Below are 22,224 nucleotides of genomic sequence, written 5' to 3'. Positions count from 1 at the left end.
CATTTTGAAAACAGCATTATACTATACAATTATAAGGTCCAACAGAAGAAGAAAAAATATAATCTAATAGTGAAACACATCTTGTAAGTTCATAGAAGTATTTAATAATCTCTAGACAATTATTGATTATTAAATACTTTTTTAAAAGATTTTTTATTTATTTGTTCATGATAGACATAGAGAGAGAGAGAGAGAGAGAGAGAGAGGCATGGAGGCAGAGGCTCTCCATGCCAGAAGCCCGACGCAGGACTCAATCCTGGGACTCCAGGATCACGCCCTGGGCCAAAGGCAGGTGCTGAACCACCGAGCCACCCAGGGAACCCTGATTATTAAATACTTATATGAACTTATTCAGCTACATGGTAGCACAAGCAGGGGAAAAAAAAAATCTAACCTCAGTGATGACACAACTCAAAGGCATTACTGTCAGCCCTGTTTATTCTTTCAGTCCAAATTCTTTTAGTTTTTTACCATGCGAACAATCTCTGGACCCACATTCTATATACAAAAGGAACATTTTATTCTAGCTTTTTACTGTTCAAGAAGCAAACACATATTTTGACACAGAATTAGAAACCTATAAAATAAGATTATTGCATTTTTTATGTCAAAGAAAACTTATTTCAGTATTTCCAGCTCTTCAAAGCAGTCTTATAAATGATAGATTGATAGATGATAGATAGATAGATAGATAGATAGATAGATAGATAGATAGATGATAGATAGATGATAGATAGATGATAGACAAATAGAGGAAGAAAGATGCGCGCGCGCGCACACACACACACACATATATGGATAATCTCCAGTGTTGAATACAAAATAAACCCAACACCAATGACAGACAGTCAACACACAATTCATAAGGGTGAGATTTTTTAATTGTGTAATATCATCCATTATAGCACTTACAACTAAACACTTTTCACTTCATACAGAAAGTAGTGGTAATTAAGCTTCGAGGTAATTATGTGCTTTTACAATTGCAAAGTGTAATTTTAGAATGAAAAACTGTTATGAAATGCAAATTTAACTTCTATCCAAAATGCTAATTTTTCAAATCACACTGCTTTCAGTTATTTTAGAACATTGCCATATTCATGGATGCTATAGAACACTCTATGATGTTGATTCTAAACAGGTAAGAAAACTATACTGTGTATACATTTTCTCTAAGATTCACAAATATGTATTCCATTGGATAATGTAGATAATAAATAGGATAGTTTACTCCAGTTTTTCCTTTTAATTATCAAACTGAAAAACAAGCTGTTCTGTAAAGTAAAACCCAAGGCTCCATTGCAAACTATTCAGCCCAGGCATAACACAAAATGTAATTTGAAATCAGAGGTGGGTCTAACCATTCTCCAACAGATGCTTTGTAAATTCACCCAAATTTATACTATCAATGAAATGAGCATGACCATAATTAAATTGAAACTCATCTTCTTCTCTAAACATATGTTTACTAACGAAAGATATTTATTTCTCTGAGTGTCATAATGTGCTTTCAGAAATTCTAAACTTGGTCATTTAAAATTATAACTTTTTGAAATTTAAAATGTTTTATGGGGCAGCCCGGGTGGCTCGGCAGTTTGGTGCCTGCCTTTGGCCCAGGGCCTGGTCCTGGAGACCCGGGATCGAGTCCTACGTCAGGCTCCTCGTGTGGAGCCTGCTTCTCCCTCTGCCTGTGTCTCTGCCTCTCTCTCTCTCTCTCTCTCACTCTCTGTGTGTGTGTGTCTCTCATGAATAAATAAATAAAATCTTTAAAAATAATAATAATAATCTAAAATGTTTTGGGAAGCATTCTACTAACTAAGAATATTTTCTGTTCAGAATGTTGCTCATAATGTTTATAATTTAACACTTTATCTGGTTCATATGTTTTACTTGATAAAATAATAGCGCTTCCTGTTAGATTTTATAACTTCTCCAAATTAAGAAAACACTCAGCTAGCAAAAATAAACTCACTGAACAAAAGAGAAGAGAAGAAAATAAATTATTTTTTGTGCTTTAAATAGGCAATAGACAGGCCTGGGTTTTGTTAATCAGTTTCTTACCAATTCGCCACGAAAGTATACAAGAAGACCAGCATGGTTCACCAGATATTTAAGGTAAGCCATACATGTAGTTTTAAGTTTTCTAATAGCCACATTAAAAAGGTAAAAAAGAATAAAAGGTGAAAGTAAATTTGATGATACACACTATTTAATCCAATATAACCAAAATATTATAACTCCAACATGTAATCAATATAAAATTTATTAATGAGATGTTTTGTATTCTTTTGCATCTTATTTTTCAAAATCCAAAAAAATAAAAAATAAAAACAAAAAAAAACAAAACAAAACAAAATGCAATGTGTATTTTACACCTTAGGATACGTCTCTGTTCAGACTGGCTGTATTGCAAGTGCTCCATAGCTAGTAGTACCACAGTGCAGCTTTAGGTGTCTGGTTCTTCACCTACTGAATGACATAATTTGTAAAGGATATTTTAGCACTCAGTTTGGAAAATTCTAATTCTGTTTAAAATTGACCAATGAAGATATGATGTTTGGTTTCTCCCTCATCGTAAATATGCACAAACAGAATACATTATTATTAAGTATCTCAAAAGAAATAAAATGTCAAAGTAACTGGAGGCAAATTTCACTTATATGCATAAAACTGTGTCATAATTTATTATGTCCGGGTCTCCAGGACCACATATTATTATAAAGTTACTCAAAAAAATTTAAAAGTTAGAAACAAAATGCTCAATATACTTGCCATCTGTAGAAAAAATGATAAATCCCACTAACAAATCTTTAATCAATATTTCTGTTTGGATTTATACTTAACAGAATAGTACACTGAAATCTCCATATTCTCCAGTTGGAGTTTACAAGAGTTTTTGCTAATACTCAAATTTAAATGATACATGGTTTTTTTTTATTTTTTTTATTATTTATTTATGATAGTCATACAGAGAGAGAGAGAGAGGCAGAGACAGAGGCAGAGGGAGAAGCAGGCTCCATGCACAGGGAGCCCGACATGGGATTCGATCTCGGGTCTCCAGGATCGCGCCCTGGGCCAAAGGCAGGCGCCAAACCGCTGCGCCACCCAGGGATCCCTAAATGATACATGTTTTAAGGTCATATAGTGAGCAAGTCACTTTGCTTATAAATAAGCCAAGTATATTAATGAAACCAATTGGGTCTCTACTCATTATCACACATACCAAGAAAACTCTCTGCTAAAAGTTCAAAGATGTTTAACATTTTATTAAGACAGAATAAAAGCTATAAATTCATAAGTTAAGTGTGGCACTTAGGAAGTTAGTGAAAAATTAAATTTAATTGAAGAAATGTCATAATAAAGAACAAGAAATAAATAGAAAGTAAAAATTAATTAGGGAATCACTAAGATCAAAGGTAAATCTTTAAAAAACACAAGTAATTCAGATAAACCTCTGATGAGTTTGAAAAATTGAAAAGAGAGGCCAAATAAATATTAAGAATGAGAACTAGAACATAATCTGAGACATAACAATTTAAAAATATTATACTATATGTTGGCAAATAGAACTCCAATTAAAAAATACAAAAAAAAATAAGATAATTCCATGAATACTCGTATTCCAGCAATTTGGGAAACTTTCATGAAATGGATAAACCTTTATGAAAATATAATCAATCCCAAGAAAAAATTAAAATCCCAATATATCTATAACTATTACAGAAATGGAATTACTAGCTTAAAAAGTTTTCCACACAAGTATGCCAGAATCAGAGATTTTAGATGCAAGTTTTATCAGACTTGCAATAAACAAACCATTTCAGTCATAAAGTTTTCCAGAGAATGGAAAACAAGGGAGTGGGAGAGAAAGTATGGAGTGATTTATTTCTCAACTCCATGAAGCCAATATAATCTTGATAACAAACCAGAAAATGACCAGATAGCAGAAAAATAATATGCTCATCTCATTTGTGCATTTAGATACAGGTATAGTGAACAAATATTTTTTTAAACTCCAGTGACACATAAAAACACTTTTGTTTAAATAAGATAAACTTCTAGGAATGCAAAGGGGATTACCACTAAAAGATCTATAAATGTCACTGATAACATTAACAGGTTAAAAGAGAAAATCATTGTCAGCTCAACAGGTGCAGAAAAAGCATTTGAGATCTAACACCTAGTTGTAGTAAAAACTGTTAGAAAACCAGAAAATAAAAGGCATTTATCAAAAAACCTTCAGGAGTAATTGCTAATGATGAATTATCAGATATCTTAACACAACATATTCAAATTCTGCCAACCCTTCAGCACATTTAAGAATTCAAGAATCTGAGTAATTAGTATTCTAAGTGGACAGTATGGGTAACATTAATAAATATCGATTTGGTTAACAGAGTTACAGAAATACTTCAGGATACTCATTAGCTACAAAGTTTGAGGTTTTTAAAAAATTCTATCCAATAAAATGTTTATTGTCTTTTGGTAGCCAAGAAACAACTCATGCATTTTAGTAGTACATACTTTCGTTGACAGGTCTATACATAAGATGATTTGACAAAATAAAATGTTTCTACTTCAAGTAAAGGACCCAATTTTTTTTTTTAAGTTTTATATTAGTATATGCCTTAAATAGAATTCTGAGGCTACATCGCCACCATATATGAGTTAGCATGCAATAACTGTTATATATCTAACTGTAGTCCAAATAATGGTCTTCTGCTCTGAATCAGCACCTTAGAACTTTTTATTGAAATCATATAATCAATTATTGTAAACCAAAAGTAAGATCATACCAGTACTTCTACACTTATTAGTAAACAAATTGTTGATTACTAGCTTTTTGTTATGTGTCTTCTACATCTCCCTTAATGCATATATGTATGTGGTTCCAAAGGGTTTTACAAGTGACCAACACCTGAAGAAATAAAATTTGAAGAAACTTAATAAACTTTTATTTGATTAGATTTATATTCGAATTTGTCCCTAAAATCATCTCAAGAAGCAATGACCTCAAATAACTATACACTCTCTGCAGAGTCATATGTGATTAAAAACAGAAAAGAAGTTTTGCCTGAATAAACAGGGAAAATGTGGCATCTTAACTACAGGGAACAAATGGAGGGTTGCCAGCGGGAGATGGGTGGAGGGGAGAGGGTAACTGTGTGATGGGCATTAAGGAGAGCACTTCAAGTATGATTATTTGATTATGTAACTGATGAATCACTAAATTCTACCTCCCAAATTAGTAACATAGGATATGTTAATCAAATTGGGACTCAGGATCCCTGGGTGGCTCAGTGGTTTAGCTCCTGCCTTTGGCCCAGGGCGTGATCCCGCAGACCTGGGATCGAGTCCCACGTCAGGCTCCCCACATGGAGCCTGCTTCTCCCTCTGCCTGTGTCTCTGACTCTCTCTCTCTCTGTCTCTCATGAATAAATAAGTAAAATCTTTAAAAAAATTGAATTTAAATATTTTTTAAATATGAGTACAATACACATATACTAAACTTTGTAAAAATACATATTAGAATCATCCGATGCCATGCTCAGTTAAGGGAGGGCACAATCTTCATGAAGATGTATCTATTATCTGTTTATAAATTGATTTTTCCTTTACAATAGTCATGTTTGTGAAATAAAGAAGATTCTAGATCTTGAGTTCTCTTTCTTACACATTGTGGGTAGTCTCCAAGCCCTAATGCTGCATATATTCTTGACAAAAATCCTTGGCTTGACCAAACTCTAATCAGGCTTCTCTAAGCCCTCTTCTCAACTAGGCCTCAACTGTAGCCTATAAAAAACCGCATACTTTGAGCACAAATGATTTTGTCTACTCCACGCCTCCTCTACACACACACTAAGACTTGAACTAACACTAGTATCATTTCTAACATACAGGGTCACACCCCTGGTAAGATCCCAGCCCCATTAAAGTGTCAATCTGCAAAATCTCAACACTGACAAAATGATTTACTATTTTTATTATTATTATTAATAGAGTTGGTGATTTATCTATTTAATTTTACTTTTTTAAAAGTAGGTTCTAGGGCATGTGAGTGGCTCAGTCAGTTAAGCGTCTGACTCTTGATTTCAGCTCAGGTCATGATCTCAGAGTTGTGAGATCAAGCCTATATTCACCTCCACAATGGGCATGGAGCCTGCTTGAGATTCTCTCTCTACCTCTCTCTGCCCTTCCATCCACTTGCACAGGCTCTCTCTCTCTCTCTCTCTCTCTCTCTCTCTCAAATAAACAAATCTTTAAGCAAACAAACAAATAAATACATAAAATAAGTAGGTTCTATGACCAACATGGAAATTGAACTCACGACCTCAGGATCAAGAGCCCCATGTTCTACTCACTGAGCCAGCCAGGCATCCCATAATTTACTATTTTTAAATTAAAAAAAAGGTTTTCCTTTTTTTTTTTTTTAAGATTTTATGTATTTTTTCATGAGAGACAGACAGAGAGAGAGAGAGAGAGAGAGATTGGCAGAGACATAGGCAGAGGGAAAAGCAGGCCCCATGCAGGGAACCTGATGTGGGACTTGATCCTGGTCTCCAGGATCACACCCTGGGCCAAAGGCAGGCACTAAACCACTGAGCCACCCACGGATCCCACCAGGTTTTCTTCTTTATAAATTCATTTAGGTATATTTAAAGGATACTGGATATTTAAACCCTTCTGGTGAAATCTGATACCTCATTTTCTACTGGATATGTTTTCTGAAAAAAAAAATGGATTTAATTTTGAGTGTTAAAATTATTTATATACATTCACAAAAAATATTTGCACATGATATAATTATCCATGATTGGATTTTACTTGTGATATTTCTTAATTTTTTTCTTTTCTTTCTTTTTTTTTAATCTGAACCTTTGCTTTTATTTGAGCATTCTAAACTTATTTAACTGGAAAAGCAAATTCCCTGTGGTCCCATTAAGTATGTTGCTAAGCAAACCACCTAGCAGCATCTATAAACAGGAGGTTTGAATGTGAGCCAGTCTTACAGGTTGAGAGTAGGTCAGTGCATTTTAAACCAGCACATCATTAAAGAAGAAAGGAGTCTTGCTGCTTAGCCAGCTTACATTTCTTTCTGGGCAAATGTATATACTTATTGACCTATGCTAAATTTATTTTGCTGTTTTACCCCTGCATCTTCCATACTGCTATATAGATTTGACTTAACAAAGACTTCCTTAATTTAAAAAACAGATCTAAAGATAATCTTAAAGATCTACTTGTATACCTTTCAAGCAAGGTTGTAAATGATAGCCTTTCCCTGCATTCATTCTATAGGAAATAATTTGTCATGAGAAATAGTCTAGACTCTACAACTGACACTAAAAATAAAGTTGCTATTGCTTCTCAAATGGATATCAGACTACGTGTTATTGAATTAAACCTGTGTTAGTCGACTAAGGCTACCATAACAAAGTACTGAGTGGCAAAATAAATAGAAATGTCCTGTCTTAGAGTCTGGAGACTACTAAAAGTCTAAAATTAGGGTATCTTCAGGTTTGTTTTCTTCCAAAGGCTGTGAGCAAGAATCAATTCCATGCATCTTTCCTAGCTTCCATTGGTTTGCTGGTTTGGCAATCTTTGGCTCTCCTTAGCTTATGGCAGCATAATTCCAATCTTCAGAGGGCATGCTCCCTGTGTCTCTGAGTCCAAGCTTCTGCTTTTTATAGGAAAAGTCATATTGGATTAGGGCCCACCCTAACGACCTCATCTTAACTTGGTCATCCATAAAGACTATTTTCCCAAATAAGGTTATAGTCACAAGTACTCAGGATTAGGACTTCAACATCTTTTGGATGGATACAATAAAACCCAAAACAAAATTAATTCATGAAGAAGTGTCATAAACTTCCTGGCACACTAGTATTTCCACATTTCTATAAGATCCAGTGATTCTACTCTTTCTCTATGTCTACATTGGTGTTTATTGATTTAGTTTTCTTTATTAGATTTTAAAAACACTTTAAGTAATTCAGGTTCAGAAAAGAGAGATGTATACAGATTTTTTAAAGTATTTGTAATAATGCATATATATTCTTGATGAAATATATTCACATCTAATTTTTTTCTTTATATATGCCTATGCTTACATTCAAAATTTGTTTTAAAAAGCAACCTAAAGTTTAACAAGGAAAACCTCCTCAAACAATTATATTTTGACACATAATATGGATTAGCACTTGGAGGGGGGAAAAAAAAAAAACTAATTCTGAGAATCCTTTCCTACAAAGAGAAAAGTTCTCTTTCTTGGTTAATTTGTTAGTTCCTCTTCCACCAGAAGACCTGAATACTAAGCTGAGAAATCAAGGCAACTTCCAAACCAGGGAATTTGGATGTGTAATCAACAGGTGGATTGGCAAGCATATAAAGGCCAACTGAAGAATAGAGACATTTACTTCTTCAGTTACTCCAGATGATCATGGCAGGGCAAAAGTCTGGAATAACTGGAGGAAACATTAAGGCCAAAAACAGAGTTGTTTGAAAGAAGGCTGAGGCCAGAAGAGGAGTTCACAACACAAAACTTTAGGCAAATATCTTTAAGAACTAGGGGCAGCGTGGGTGGCTCAGTGGTTTAGCACCTGCCTTCAGCCCAGGGCATGATCCTGGAGTCCCGGGATCGAGTCCAACGTCGGGCTCCCTGCATGGAGCCTGCTTCTCCCTCTGCCTGTGTCTCTGCCTCTCTCTGTCTCTCATGAATAAATAAATAAAATCTTAAAAAAAAAAAAAGAAAAAAAAAAGAACTAAAGCTGGGCAGTTGTTTCCAGAAGAAACTAAGAGCTTTGGAAGGGCACATGGAATGGAATCTAATAGGCAGAGTAGCTCTAGCAATGACAACCCTACAAACCTACCCATTTATTGGCATGTCGAAATAACAAGGTCTAGGATTTCCTGTTATTACCTTCTAAGCTCCTAGTTCACCAATAGTATCACTTTGCCTACAATTGTTTTCTTGTACTTGGAAAGATTCTTACAACAGAAAAATGAAGCTTGAGATACATGATCACAGTATTTAAAAGACAGTGATTTTATCTTAAAATCAGGCTATTCTAAATAGTTCCAGTTGCTCACAAGGCAAGAACAAACTTATGAGTGTGTAATTGCACTTCATTGGTCCATTTTTGCCTATAGTGATCAGTATAAGAATTCGAAATTTTTCTAAGTATAAAGCAATGAATGTAATCAATTTCTGTCACAAGCACTTTGACTACCCTTTCCTGAAAAGAAAAATATGCATGCAAGACACATACACACAGCCAGATGGTACATATTTATATTTAAAATTACCACGTATTACACTTTCCCCTTTCTCATAAGGCATTTTCAATATTGTACCACCCTGAAATTATTAGAAACTATTGGGATCACATAAAACTAATGTTGGGAATCAGTGATATCAAGGGAAATGATATCTGAATCTCCTAATTTTATAAATATCACACAACAAAACTTTACATGTTTGCTTTTAAAGCCCAGAAAGGCAAACACAACTATTAAGGGACAATCTGTAAAGCATAAATCATGCAAGGCTTTTCTGCCTCTACTCCCAGGGCTCAAGATTTTTCTGCCTCAAAAAAGAACATGGTCAATCCAACGTTTACGAAAAACACATTACATAACATTTGATGTTTATTTTTTTTTTATTTTTTTTTAATTTTTATTTATTTATGATAGTCACACACACAGAGAGAGAGGCAGAGACATAGGCAGAGGGAGAAGCAGGCTCCATGCACCGGGAGCCTGACGTGGGATTCGATCCCAGGTCTCCAGGATCGTGCCCTGGGCCAAAGGCAGGCGCCAATCCGCTGCGCCACCCAGGGATCCCACATTTGATGTTTAAAGACTACAGTCATAATGTTTATAACAGAAGAATTTAAGGGGGGAAGCCTGAAATCCTGAAGGAAACTTAACATCCTGATCAGGCTGGGATTTGCTTAGGGTATGTCTTAAAATGCTCGTTAGACAAGAAACTGCGTGAACAATTTTTCTTCTCAATTACAATCCTGCTGCTTCAAAACAAAACAAAAATCAGGTAGCTTACACTAAAAGCAGACAGAAATGTAACTAAAAAATATTAAATCAAGAATTAAAACAAAAAAGTAGGAGAAATGTTCAGAATAGACAATAGACGGAGGAAGTCGATTAGTGGTGACCAAGGGCTGAGAGAATGCAGAATGGGGATTAACTGCCAGCAGGCATAGGGTTTCCTGGGTAGTGAAGATATTCTAGATTTAGATAGGGGGTGATAGTTTCACAAAATTGTAAAAAGACCAAGGAAATCATTGAACTGTACACAAAATGGTAAATTTTATGGTATGTTAATTATGCCATACTTTTAAAAAATAATAATAATAAAGCAATATGTCTTTGCAAATTCAAAATAAATAAATCTATGACTCAAAAAAAATTAAAAGATAAGGGCCAGGTAATAAAGTAAGGTCAGGGGTGGGAAATGGAACAAGAAATCCGTAACTTGAAGAAAAGAATGAGTGGAACGTGAGTTTGGTGAAAAATGGGCACAGGCATTTGGTAAGTTTTTCTCTGACTTAACAGAAAAGAGTATTAACCTCAACCAAGAAAGTAATATAGGCCCTGAAGAATCTCCTCCATACTGTAAACATGAGTATTGTTGAGACTATACTGTGAAAATAAAGAAATCATATATGTCACTTGCTAAATCTGTTTGTTAAACAATATGAAATGTAAGAGATTTTCATGATACAAATATGCACCATAGTGCTGAGTCTGAAGCAGAATCCACTCAACTTCAAGTTCTTTGAGGAAAAAAGAAAGGAACTTAGCAGCTTTATTTATTACTGATGTTGGATTTAATACTGAATTTAATCTACAAATTGAAACACTCTATGATGTAATTTCTTATCTCTGTCAACACTTCTTCAATCTGGACTTGTATATGCTATGTAATAAAAACATTTTTAAAAGGCAACATACCATCAAATTAATTAAAATCAACTTGAAATTAACAAAAAGGCAGAAAATGCATGGTAAAGTGTTGGAAAAACCACTGTGCTGACAATGGAGATAATGTTGGACTACTATTGTTTTCTATATGGTAAAGAGGGAAACATAACCTGCTGAGGGACTGTTATTGCACCATATGCTATAGACAAATGAACAATACATGAAGTCAGTAAGAATTCCAGCAAAGAATAACTGAGAGTTTAGGTCATAAAAGCCCCAGGAGATTCTAATCTCCTAGAAGTAGAAGTTTCTCTCAAAGCATTAACATCATTAACCAAACTGTTCCAATCAGAGAAAGAATTTTAATAACTTGAATTTCCTTTTCCAGAATTTAACATAATTAGACAATGACATCTAAAAACTTAATAGATAAAATACAAGCCTATCTGTCAAATACTGCACTTCCCAATAAATTGATTTTTTACCAAATGATTTCTGAAAGACACTTTTAAACAACTTTCTGCATGAATGAAAATTTAAGAATACACAAAATTATTAGCTGATGCAAAAAGGAAAAATGAAAAAAATGATTCAATATCTAATTAAGCATTAAGTTGGCATCAAGTAGGAGTATGCTTGCTTAATTTTTATTTTATTATACTTAATTGTGTTATATGTAACTCATAATTAAGAACTCATTGCACAATGTCATGTGAGCAGAATAATCCATTTTATAGACCAAGAGTCTTTTACACTCACACAAGAGATTACTTACCAAAGGCCACGTTGCTCACAAGGCCATCATGGTACAGTATTAATTTCCACTGTGTGTTCTATGTTCGTAATAGTGCATGGAATCTAATAGAATCAATGCACAATTCAGCTAAAATGTCTCACTCTTAAGTAATTAAGTTACTTAATTATACAAAGAATGGTAGGATTACCATTTTCACCTACCACAAGCAACATTCTGAGCATAAGGTAAACTGAAAAAACTGCAAATGTGTATGAGTATTTCCCTCTCCCACATGATCACACGCTACTCGACTGCGAATGCTCCCAAGCATTAGCTAGTATGCCCCATGGTATACTTTCCTCACTGGTAACATGAAGGGTACCTCTATATTTTCCAAGTGAAATGGTATTTAACATAACCAATAATTTGTTTAAATGACTAGAAGGCAGCATAGGGTAATAGTTAAGAGCTTGGACCCTGGAGAATTTAGCATGTGGCTCTGCTAGTCCCTATGCGAAAAGTGAACACGACTTCTCTTTTTTTCCTCAACTGTAAAATGATGGCAAACACATCACATAGTTATTACGGCTGCCATTTAGGTACTTCCGATGTATTTGTTAATCAAGTGCTACACATACATGCTATCGGGGGCACAATGGCAGAGCTATTATTAACAATTTCTATAGAAGAGTTCAAATAATCTCCTATAACAATTTACAAAGGACTGAGTACAAGTGCTGGCAAGGGAATAAATAAACACTGCTGTTCCAAGATGTAAGTTGAGATAACCTAAATCACTGAGTTACTTGTCTACGCTGTAGCCTCTCACATTCATTCTGGCACAGGTTCCTTATGAGCTACTTCTCAAATTTTTTAAAGATACTGAGAATGTTAAGGCTGTATGTGCACAATAGAAGAAAAATTCTGCCAAGAAAGTCTGTGCTTTTTATATATTACTTGAACAACTTGTGACTACCACAATGGTTTAGGGATCTATGCAATCGTTTCTTCCTCATGGTTGGTGAGTAATAAACTATAACCTGTATGTTCCCTATCAGAGAGTAAGATGAATGCATTTCTGGAGTAACAGTGTCACTTCCAATCCCTAGCAGAAGAGCAGATACGGGGTGCATCCTAGGATGTTAATGTTATTATCAGAAGCACAAGCCAGGAGTGAAATGTAATTCATGTATTAAATGAAAATAAGAAGAGTTGAAGGTTTATTAATTATAGAGCATATCTATCAAGAAAATGAGGTTCAAATATAAGGCTTATAAGATTGTTATAACATTTTAGAGAATCACAAACAATAATCAGCCTTTCTCTGTTACATCATTTCATGATCTTCCATCTCCGAAAAGGGAAAGAAATTTAAAATTTCAAACTATTCTAAAAATATCTACCTTTAGTGAGGCTAAATATATTAATGTAACAATGGTTACTGATCACTTTAAACATCTCTTCAAATGAATTCTAAATATCAACACTTCTCACAAATAGGTACCTCTCATGGGCATTCATCTATATGGAATCCCATCCTTAGATTTCACTATGTGTCTAATATCATAAAGTAAAATTACACACATACATACACACACAGAGTCATAAGAACATTTTTATTTTTTTTAAAGCTTTTATTTATTTGCATGGGGAGGGGCAGAGGGAGAGGGAGAAGCAGACTCCTCATTGAGCACAGAGCCCCATATGGGCTCAATTCCAGAACCCTAAGATCACAACCTGAGCTGAAATCAGACACTTAACTAAGCCCCAAAAATATTTTCTTTAACCTTAGGAACCTAGCCTCAGACTCATTAAAATGATACTACAATCAATGGTGAATTGGCTATAAACACAGACATATAACAATATTTCACAATTTAACAATTCTATCATTTTCAGTCCTTTCACATAGTTAATCTCATCTAATTTCTTTAGAAATGAGATGGGCAAGGCAAGTTTTATTACAAACCAGAAAACTGAGGCAGACAGGGGTTTAATGATTTCTTACAGCTGGTGAGTGACAAAACCTAGTCTTCTAACTCCTGATCAAACAACATATTACCATGCACACACATAAGCATCTTTATATGCATACCGCCCACAGCTATAATCTCTATTTTTATTGTATGTTTTATTTTTTAAGTTACTACCTCACCCAATGCAAAAACATATTGCTGGTTTCAAAGTTCACGGTACTTACAGGAAATATACTGCTTAAATCTTCTGGCCCTTGTTTGCTTATTTTTAAATTTCACAATTACATTTTCTCTGCTTCAGAAAATTCTATTACCATATGAAAAACTATTAACCAGCCTCCTATTGACTCTAGTAAAACAATTATTGAAAAAAAAAGAACATAGCCCCATAAAGCATGTGCATGGCAACAAATATAATCCCTTCTTGGCAAAGATGCACAAATTAAAACTGCCGAGAAAGAAATCTGAAAGATATTTCAAATCAATACATGTGCAGTAAATGGTCACAGGGAAATATGAAAGGCAAGGGAGGTGTACATATATAAAGCTTAGCATTTAAAGAATTCCTCTAAGTGGGCTGGACTTTCCAATAAAGAATAAAAAGCCAACAAATCGAAGATAGATAAGACCCCTGGTAGAATGAATACGAGGCATACAACAGGCACTGAATAGTTTCTTATTGCCTTAAAGAGACTTTACATTTTATGAAACCAACTATTAAGCTCTACTAAACTGAAAAGGATTTTCAAAATATATATGTAACATTTATATATCAAAAATTAAGTGAAAATCAGAAAAAACTACTGCCTTCATTTCAGAGTCTTCGTAACACTGTATATCTCAGCTGTATGTAGACGGATTAGGATTAACTCCAGAGCCCCCTGTAACCTTTTGTCTTCATGTCTGACTCATTCAGTATGAGGGCTAGCAGAAGGTCAAGGAAAACATTAAAACAGCCAACACTTCCCCCATCTTGGCTTAGCCACATTAAAAATAAATAAATAAATACCATCTTACTCTATCCCACCATTACTACAAACTTTTCTCACCCACTCAAAGAAAAGAGGCTTCAGAATAGCCCAAGTACTTGCTGTTATGTCAGTTCAGGGGGAGCTGAGTTAACACCAATAGACAGGTCTAACTTCTAGAACAAAAGCCATTATCCATAATAAGAGACTGAAAACTTTTACCTTAAGCAATAGGAAGTCAGCTTTCTGACTTTTGAATTTTAAAAGTTAAACTTAAAATCCAATTTTCCTCCAGAAGAGATGAAAACAAAACCAAGTCTGAATGAAAAAGATCCTGCCTTTCCCCCTGGCATCAAGGTAAGCCCTCATGTTTTTCCATGTTTTGATTTCTTCTTCTCTAAAATGAAGATTATCTATCCTAAAGGAGTTGATATGAAGATTTTGATATTGTGACATAATGAGTATTTTGTCTTTGCTCCCAGTTCCTGGTCAGAGCTCCTAAAGCCTTTGTAATTTCCTACATGATACAGTGCTAGGAGCACCTTTATTCTAATATTTGGTCTATGGTCCCAGGTTCTGACACAGAGCTCCTAAATCCCCTGGAATTTTCTAGGTGATAGGAGCATCTTTGTTCAAAGAAGTGACTCTTGGTGGGTTCTGGGATAGCTTCAGGATAGAGGCTGGTCACCAGAAAAACCAAGCCACGGTTAGAAGCTTGGAACTTTCAGCTCCCCCATCCCATCCTCTGGGGAGGGGAAGAAGTTGAAGACTGAGTAATAATCAATCATATCTATGTAATGAAGCCTCCTTAAAAATCCAGGTTAAAATTGAAAGGTTTAGAGAGCTCCTGGATCGGTAACACATCCACATGCCAAAGGCTCCTGCACTCAGGACCCTTTCAGACCTCACCCTAACTACATCTTCCATCTTGCTGTTCATCAGATTCTTTATTATATAATAAACTGGTAAATAGAAGTCTCTGTTTCCCTGGGTTCTGTGAGCCACTCTAGCAAACTGTTGAACCTGATGAGAGATTAGTGGGAACTCTGATTTATGTTTGGTGGGTCAGAAGTTTGGGTGAAAACGTGGAACTTGTGAGTGGTATCTGAAGTGGGAGCTGAACTCCTAACTTGTGAGATCTAACACTAACTCCAGGTAGACGGTGTTAAAATGGAGCTGAACTGGATGACATCAGGCTGGTATTAGAGAATCGGTCAGTATAGGGACCATACATCTAGCATCAGAAGTGTTTTAAGTGTGGTAGTACTAGATACTAGAGGAAGAAATAGGAGTGTTTCTTTATAAAAACTAAATTTAAAAATAGGTTAAGACAATAATTTTGTTTTTACTTCTTTATTAAGGCATTATTTACATAAAGTAGAACTTACCCTGAAAGAGGGGGAATTACTGCTTATCCTACAAAAATAAAGGTTATAAATTAAAACTATGAACAATATGTGTGGCATCTTGTATAATTTAGATAAAATAGACAATTTCCTAAAAAGACACAAACTATACTGAAATTGTCTCAAAAAAAAAAAAACCCCAGATAATATGAAAAGACACACAAGAAATGAAAGGTTAAGGGCATGTGGGTGGCTCAGTCAATTAAGCGTCTGCCTTCAGCTCAGGGTCCTGGGAGCAAGTCCAACCATGGGCAGCTCCCCACCCATCCCCTGGTCGGGCTCCCTAGTCAGCAGGGAGTCTGCTTCTCCTTCTGATGGTTCACTCTCTCTCACACTGTCTCTCAAATAAATAAATATTAAAAAAAAAAATGAAAGATTAAAGTAGCAATAAAAAAATGCCCAGATCCAGATGGCTTCTCCATTAAATTACACCAAACATTTTTTTTCTTATTTAATGGAAATCTTATTAAAATTTAGGTAGTTAACATACTGTGGCTTCAGGAGTAGAATTCAGTGGTTCATCACTTACATAAAACTCCCAGTGTTCATCATAACAAGTGCCCTTCTTAATACCCATCGTCCACCTAGCCCATCCCACCCACCTCCCTCCATCAACCCATTTGTTCTCTATCATTAAGAGCCTCTTATGGTTTGCTTCCCTGTCTCCTGTTCCTCTGCCATATGTTCATCTGTTTTGTTTCTTAAATTCCACATATGAGTAAAATCATATGGTATTTCTCTTTCTCTGATTTATTTTGCTTAACATAATACTCTCTAGCACCACCTCTGTCATTGCAAATGGCAAGATTTCATTCTTTTTGATGGCTGAGAAATATTCTGTTGTAGATATATATACCATATCTTCTTTATCCACTCATTATTGGATAGACATTTGGGCTCTCTCCACAGTTTGGCTATTACTGATAATGCTGCTATAAACGACAAGGTGCACATAGCCTTTTGAATATGTATTTCTGTATCCTTTGGGTAAATACCTAGTAGTGCAATTGCTAGATCATAGGTTAGTTCTATTTTTAACTTTTTGAGGAAACTCCATACTGTTTTCCAGAGTGGCTGCACCAGTTTGCACTCCCATCAACAGTGCAAAAGGATTCCCCTTTCTCAATATCCTCACTAACACCTGTTGTTGCTTGTTATTAATTTTAGCTATTCTGACAGTACACCAAACATATTAAGAATTAATACCATTTCTTCACTAACTCTCATAAAAGATAAGAGGAGGAAATACATTCTAGCTCATTTTATGAGGCCAGTTTTTCCCTGATACCATAACCAAACAAAAACATCACAAGAAAGATACAAATATCTCTTATGAATATAATACAAAAAAGACCAATAAAATGCTAGCAAACTGAATATAACAATGTATAAAAAGATTACTCCATTTTCAAATGGGATTTATCCCAGAGATACAAGGTTGATTCAATATCTGAAAAATCAATTAATGTAGTACTTCAAACCAAAATAATAAAAAACAGAAATCATATAATCATCTCAATAGATGCAGAAAAAGCCTTTGACAAAAACTGAACACCCTTCCACAGGGGGGGAAAAAAGCCCAAAAAACCATAGAACATTCAACAAACTAGTAATGGAAATGAACATCCTCAACTTGAAAAAGGGCATCTATGAAAATACATAATGGTTAAAAATGGGATGCTTCCCCATAAGATCAGAAGCAAAGCAAGGATACCTGGTCTTGCCAAATCTAGTTAACACACTGTACTAGAGGTACTAGCCAGAACAATTAGGCAAGAAAGAGAAATAAAAAGCATCCATATTAGAAAGGAAGAAGTAAAACCAACTCTGTTCACAGATAACATAATCTTGGATATTGAAAATCTTAAAGAATCCACTAGAAAGCTATTAGAACTAATAAACAAGTTCCTTAAGGTTTCAGGATGCAAAATCAATATACAAAAATCAACTGTACTTTGCGATTCTTAGGCAGAAGGGATGGGAGGAAGTGGGGTGAAAGCTAACAGGTCCTGGATTTCTTTTAGAAACAATGAAAATGTTCTAGTACAGACTAGATGGTTGCATGTATCTGTAAATTCACTAAAAACCACTGAATTATATATATTAAATGAGTGAATTGTATAATTTGTGAATTGCAACTCAATAAATGTGTTTAAAAATCACTAACAACTTAGAAATGGAAATGTTTGACTTAAAAACCATGGACCATTAAAAACTTCCTTAAAGTCAGGGGAATGAAAACTATAACACTGTATATTGAAGCAAAATTTATATGATAAATAAGCCAAAAAAAAAAAAAAAGCATGGATTAATCCAAAGGGGGACAAATGACAAAATAAAGTATTTTCTGGTAACCCTTCCATCATATCAGTGCATTATTCTTCCCAAAATTAATACATTTGAGTTTTAATTTTTGAGGTATCTGAACTATATTATCTAAGACTTAATATCATTTACTAATATCATCAAAGTCATTTCCTAGGGTTTCTTTCCCTGATGAAGAGATTGTAAATTCACTAAAGATTAACTAGGCTCTTTATTAATTCCTAAGTTATGCATTATATACTTTTTTAAGCAATAATCATCCTAGGTTTATTGTTGAAAAGAATCTATAATTTATTTATGAAAAAGTACATATGGATTGGAAATCAAATAGTTCAGAAAATCATAAATTACCTGAGGAAAAGCAAAATAGATCTGTGATACGGAACTTTAAAAACAAAATGCACAGAGTAAGGGAGAAAATTAAGTTTAAGAAATACATGTATTCTTTTATGAAAAGCACAATATGTGACTTTATATTGGAAAATATAGCTAAAAAAGTCAACAGAAGAAATATAGTTGTCTCATTATGATCTACAAGTATCCTACATTTTTTTTAAGATTTTATTTATTTATTCATGAGAGGCACAGAGGGAAAAACACAGGCAGAGACACAGGCAGAGGGAGAAGCAGGCTCCATGCAGGGAGCCCCATGCGGGACTCGACCCCCGGACCCCAGGACTACGCCCTGGGCCGAACAAAGGCAGGCACTAAACCGCGGAGCCACCCAGGGATCCCCAGTATCCTACATTTTTAAAGTATCATATACATGTCAGGTATGAAATGAAGTGTCAGAAAGTTTAGTTTTGGAATATGAATGTCATTTGTTAAGTCTACAGCATATTGTAAATCTATTCAAAAATGCAGATTGACCAAAAGGCATCAAACTTTCACTGTTTGCTAACTCATGAAAATCACAATATATTACCTAAAAATAATGTAAAATAACTTAACCTCATTTAAACCATAAAGAAAAATGGTCCATGGTGTGGACTCTTATTATCATGGTTTTTCAATGATTCTCTTTCAGTTCCAGAACATTATTTATTTAATCTCATTTATTTTATAAACATAATGAAAATCAGAAAGAAGAGAACAATGTGTCATCTTAATATCTTTTCTTTTACTCATTTTTTTAAAGATTTTATTTATTCATGATAGACACAGAGAGAGAGAGAGAGAGAGAGAGCGCACGCCAGAGGCACAGGCAGAGGGAGAAGCAGGCTCCATGCAAGGAACCTGATGTGGGACTCGATCCCGGGACTCCAGGATCAGGCTGTGGGCTGAAGGCAGGCGCTAAACCACTGAGCACTCAGGGATGCCCAACTCAGTTATTTTTTTAAGGATTTTATTTATTTATTTGAGAGACAGAGCACAAGTGAGGGGAAGAGTAGAAGGAGAAGTCAACCCCCCGCTGAGCAGGGAGCCAAATGTGGGGCTTGATCCCAGGACCTGAGCCAAAGGTAGATGCCTAACTGACTGAGCCACCCAGGAACCCTACTCAATTGTTTTCTTACCAAATATGCACCTCATTTGATGACTAACAACCTCAATTTCATTGGTGAATATGGATGAAAAAATCAGGAAAAAAGCTGAATCTTCAAAGTACTCCATAAGAAATTCATTAAAAAATAGTCAGGGACAGTTTTTGATGACAACAAAAACCTGACTCAATTCTTGACTATCATTTTCACAATATTAATTCTACCAATCCATGAGCATGGAATATTTTTCCATCTCTTTGTGTCTTCCTCAATTTCTTTCAGAAGTGTTCTATAGTTTTTAGGGTATAGATCCTTTACCTCTTTTGTTAGGTTTATTCCTAGGTATCTTAAGCTTTTGGGTGCAATTGTAAATGTATCAAACTGCCCTTCTTTTTGAAAATTTGTCCTCTTTCCTTTGTCCTTCTCTTTGTTAATTATTATTTTCTATCATTTACACATATCCAAATTTAAAAGCTGTAGGTGTCAAATAGAGTAATATAAAACTAAAGATCCAGATGGTTATGTACTAATTTTAGATCTTTTAGTTCATGAAGTAACTAAAACATTATTATAATGACCTTTGGATATGACCCACAAATTTAATTTACCTTGCCTTTGCCCTAAAATGTTCCCTGACAGTTAACTACCTATGAGATTACTTTTATTTACATACAGAAACATCAAATATGACAGGAAGATGAGGTAGGAGGCTTCATGTTGCCAAATATAAGGGCCTGCAAGGGACTTGGGAGTCAGAGGGCAGGAAATGGAATCTTAGCTTTCACATCGCCTGTGTGCATTTGCTTGGATCTTCACTTTCTTTTACTGTAAAAATGGGGTCATAATGACAACCAAAGAAAGCATCTAATACCCTGAATGGGACATAGTACAGGCTGGAATATGCTAATTCCTTTTCACATTACTATTTCCAACTAGCTAGGGGACATCTACATTCTCTAAAGAACCAGCAAGTATATTTCCCATGAATCACATAACCAAAAAATAAAATTGTGCTGAAATGAATGTACTAATTATTTTTGATTCAATTATGCATACATAGTGACAAAGTCTCCAATTTTTTTTTTCATTTTGGCTGTTCTATATTTTATTGCATAAATTAAGAAAAATTTTGACATACTGTTTATTAAGTTCCTATGATGTTTCCAGGGTAGAAAATGTTATCTTTGAAGCTAAATCTAGCATACTAAAGTAACATATTATGGTGCTTAGTTGGTGCTATTGAAAAAAGAAAGGGATATTTAGTTTTTATAACTACCAAATATACCATTATTGCTATATTATCTTACTATTATACCATTATGACTATCTTATCTTACTACTTATTATCACTATATGGACACCTATTTAAATATAATTAGGAGTATACATTACCCGATGTCCCTAATACCATACTATTTTTGTTGTAAGTAGACAATTTGCACATACATTTAAGATCCACATTAAAGAAAATGTCGATCACTGAGCCCAGTTTTCTCTGCTGTGGTTGGCAGGAGAATAAATAAAGCAGTATCTTCACGTGGTTTTCCAAGGTAGGAATAGATAATATTTCCCCTAAGAAACATGTATCTGATAGTAACTCTATACTTTTGTCATTCTTGGCACTATTCTGATATTTTCTTATTTATGTTTAAAGAATGTTAATAGAATATAAGCTCTGAACAGGGATCTTGTCTGCCTTGTTCATCATTATATATTCAACCCTCTAAATATTGCCTAACATATTATAAGTGCTCAATACATATATATGGTGAATGAGTCAAGTGTGTATTTGAGCAACCCAAAATGCTGAAAAGGGTAATGGTTTGGAGAGAAAATGTGGAGTACGTAGTACATATATTCTCATGGGCGTACCCAGCTTCATTCACAGGCTTTGGCCCTACATACACAGCCACCATTTGGCAGCACAATAATGAGTCCAAATCCAGATGATCAATAAGAGGAAAGAAGGAAGGCTCCAATCCCCTAAAATACATGGTTGAATTTTCCAATTTTGAAAGTAGATAATGGAACAAATGCAAAGGTTTTATACAATCCTAAACAAATGACCAGCATTATTTAATCTAGTTGTATGCCATAAACCATAACCAAAAAATGACTTGTAACTCCTTTTAATAACATGATAAAGCCTAACACAGAATAAAGTACACTAAGGCCTTATCATTGCTTCCACATTTCTGATTACTTCTTATAGTTAAAACCAATAGCTATAAATTTTGTAGCCAGCTAATCCGTCACTTTAGATATGCTCAAACCATGCTTACAAACAGAATGAATACTGAATAAAGTTCCTTGGGTTCAAAAGGTTTAAAAATACACATCTGCATACACAACCCATTTCTTACTTCAATAAAAGAAATAAGCATAAAAATA

At 34.6% G+C, this 22,224-nt stretch overlaps 1 protein-coding gene and 1 long non-coding RNA gene across 10 annotated transcripts in view; one reads left to right on the top strand and one right to left on the bottom strand.

Annotated features, from left to right (window-relative positions):
• The window catches only part of IMMP2L (inner mitochondrial membrane peptidase subunit 2), an 847,197-nt gene that overhangs the window by 476,048 nt on the left and 348,925 nt on the right, over positions 1 to 22,224 (bottom strand). The gene's annotated exons all lie outside the window — the stretch shown is intronic.
• Positions 15,614 to 22,224, top strand: part of LOC140608651 (uncharacterized) — a 52,733-nt gene continuing 46,122 nt past the window's right edge. For all 4 annotated transcript variants that reach the window (XR_012010614.1, XR_012010615.1, XR_012010613.1 and 1 more), the window contains exon 1: positions 15,614 to 15,834. This is a non-coding gene — a long non-coding RNA (uncharacterized lncRNA). The remainder of the gene's footprint in view (positions 15,835 to 22,224) is intronic.

This window comes from Canis lupus, chromosome 18 (genome assembly GCF_048164855.1).
Source record: "Canis lupus baileyi chromosome 18, mCanLup2.hap1, whole genome shotgun sequence".
Taxonomy (NCBI): domain Eukaryota; kingdom Metazoa; phylum Chordata; class Mammalia; order Carnivora; family Canidae; genus Canis; species Canis lupus.
The sequence above is the reverse complement of the archived record's forward strand: the minus strand, read 5'-3'. Positions and strand labels throughout refer to the sequence as shown.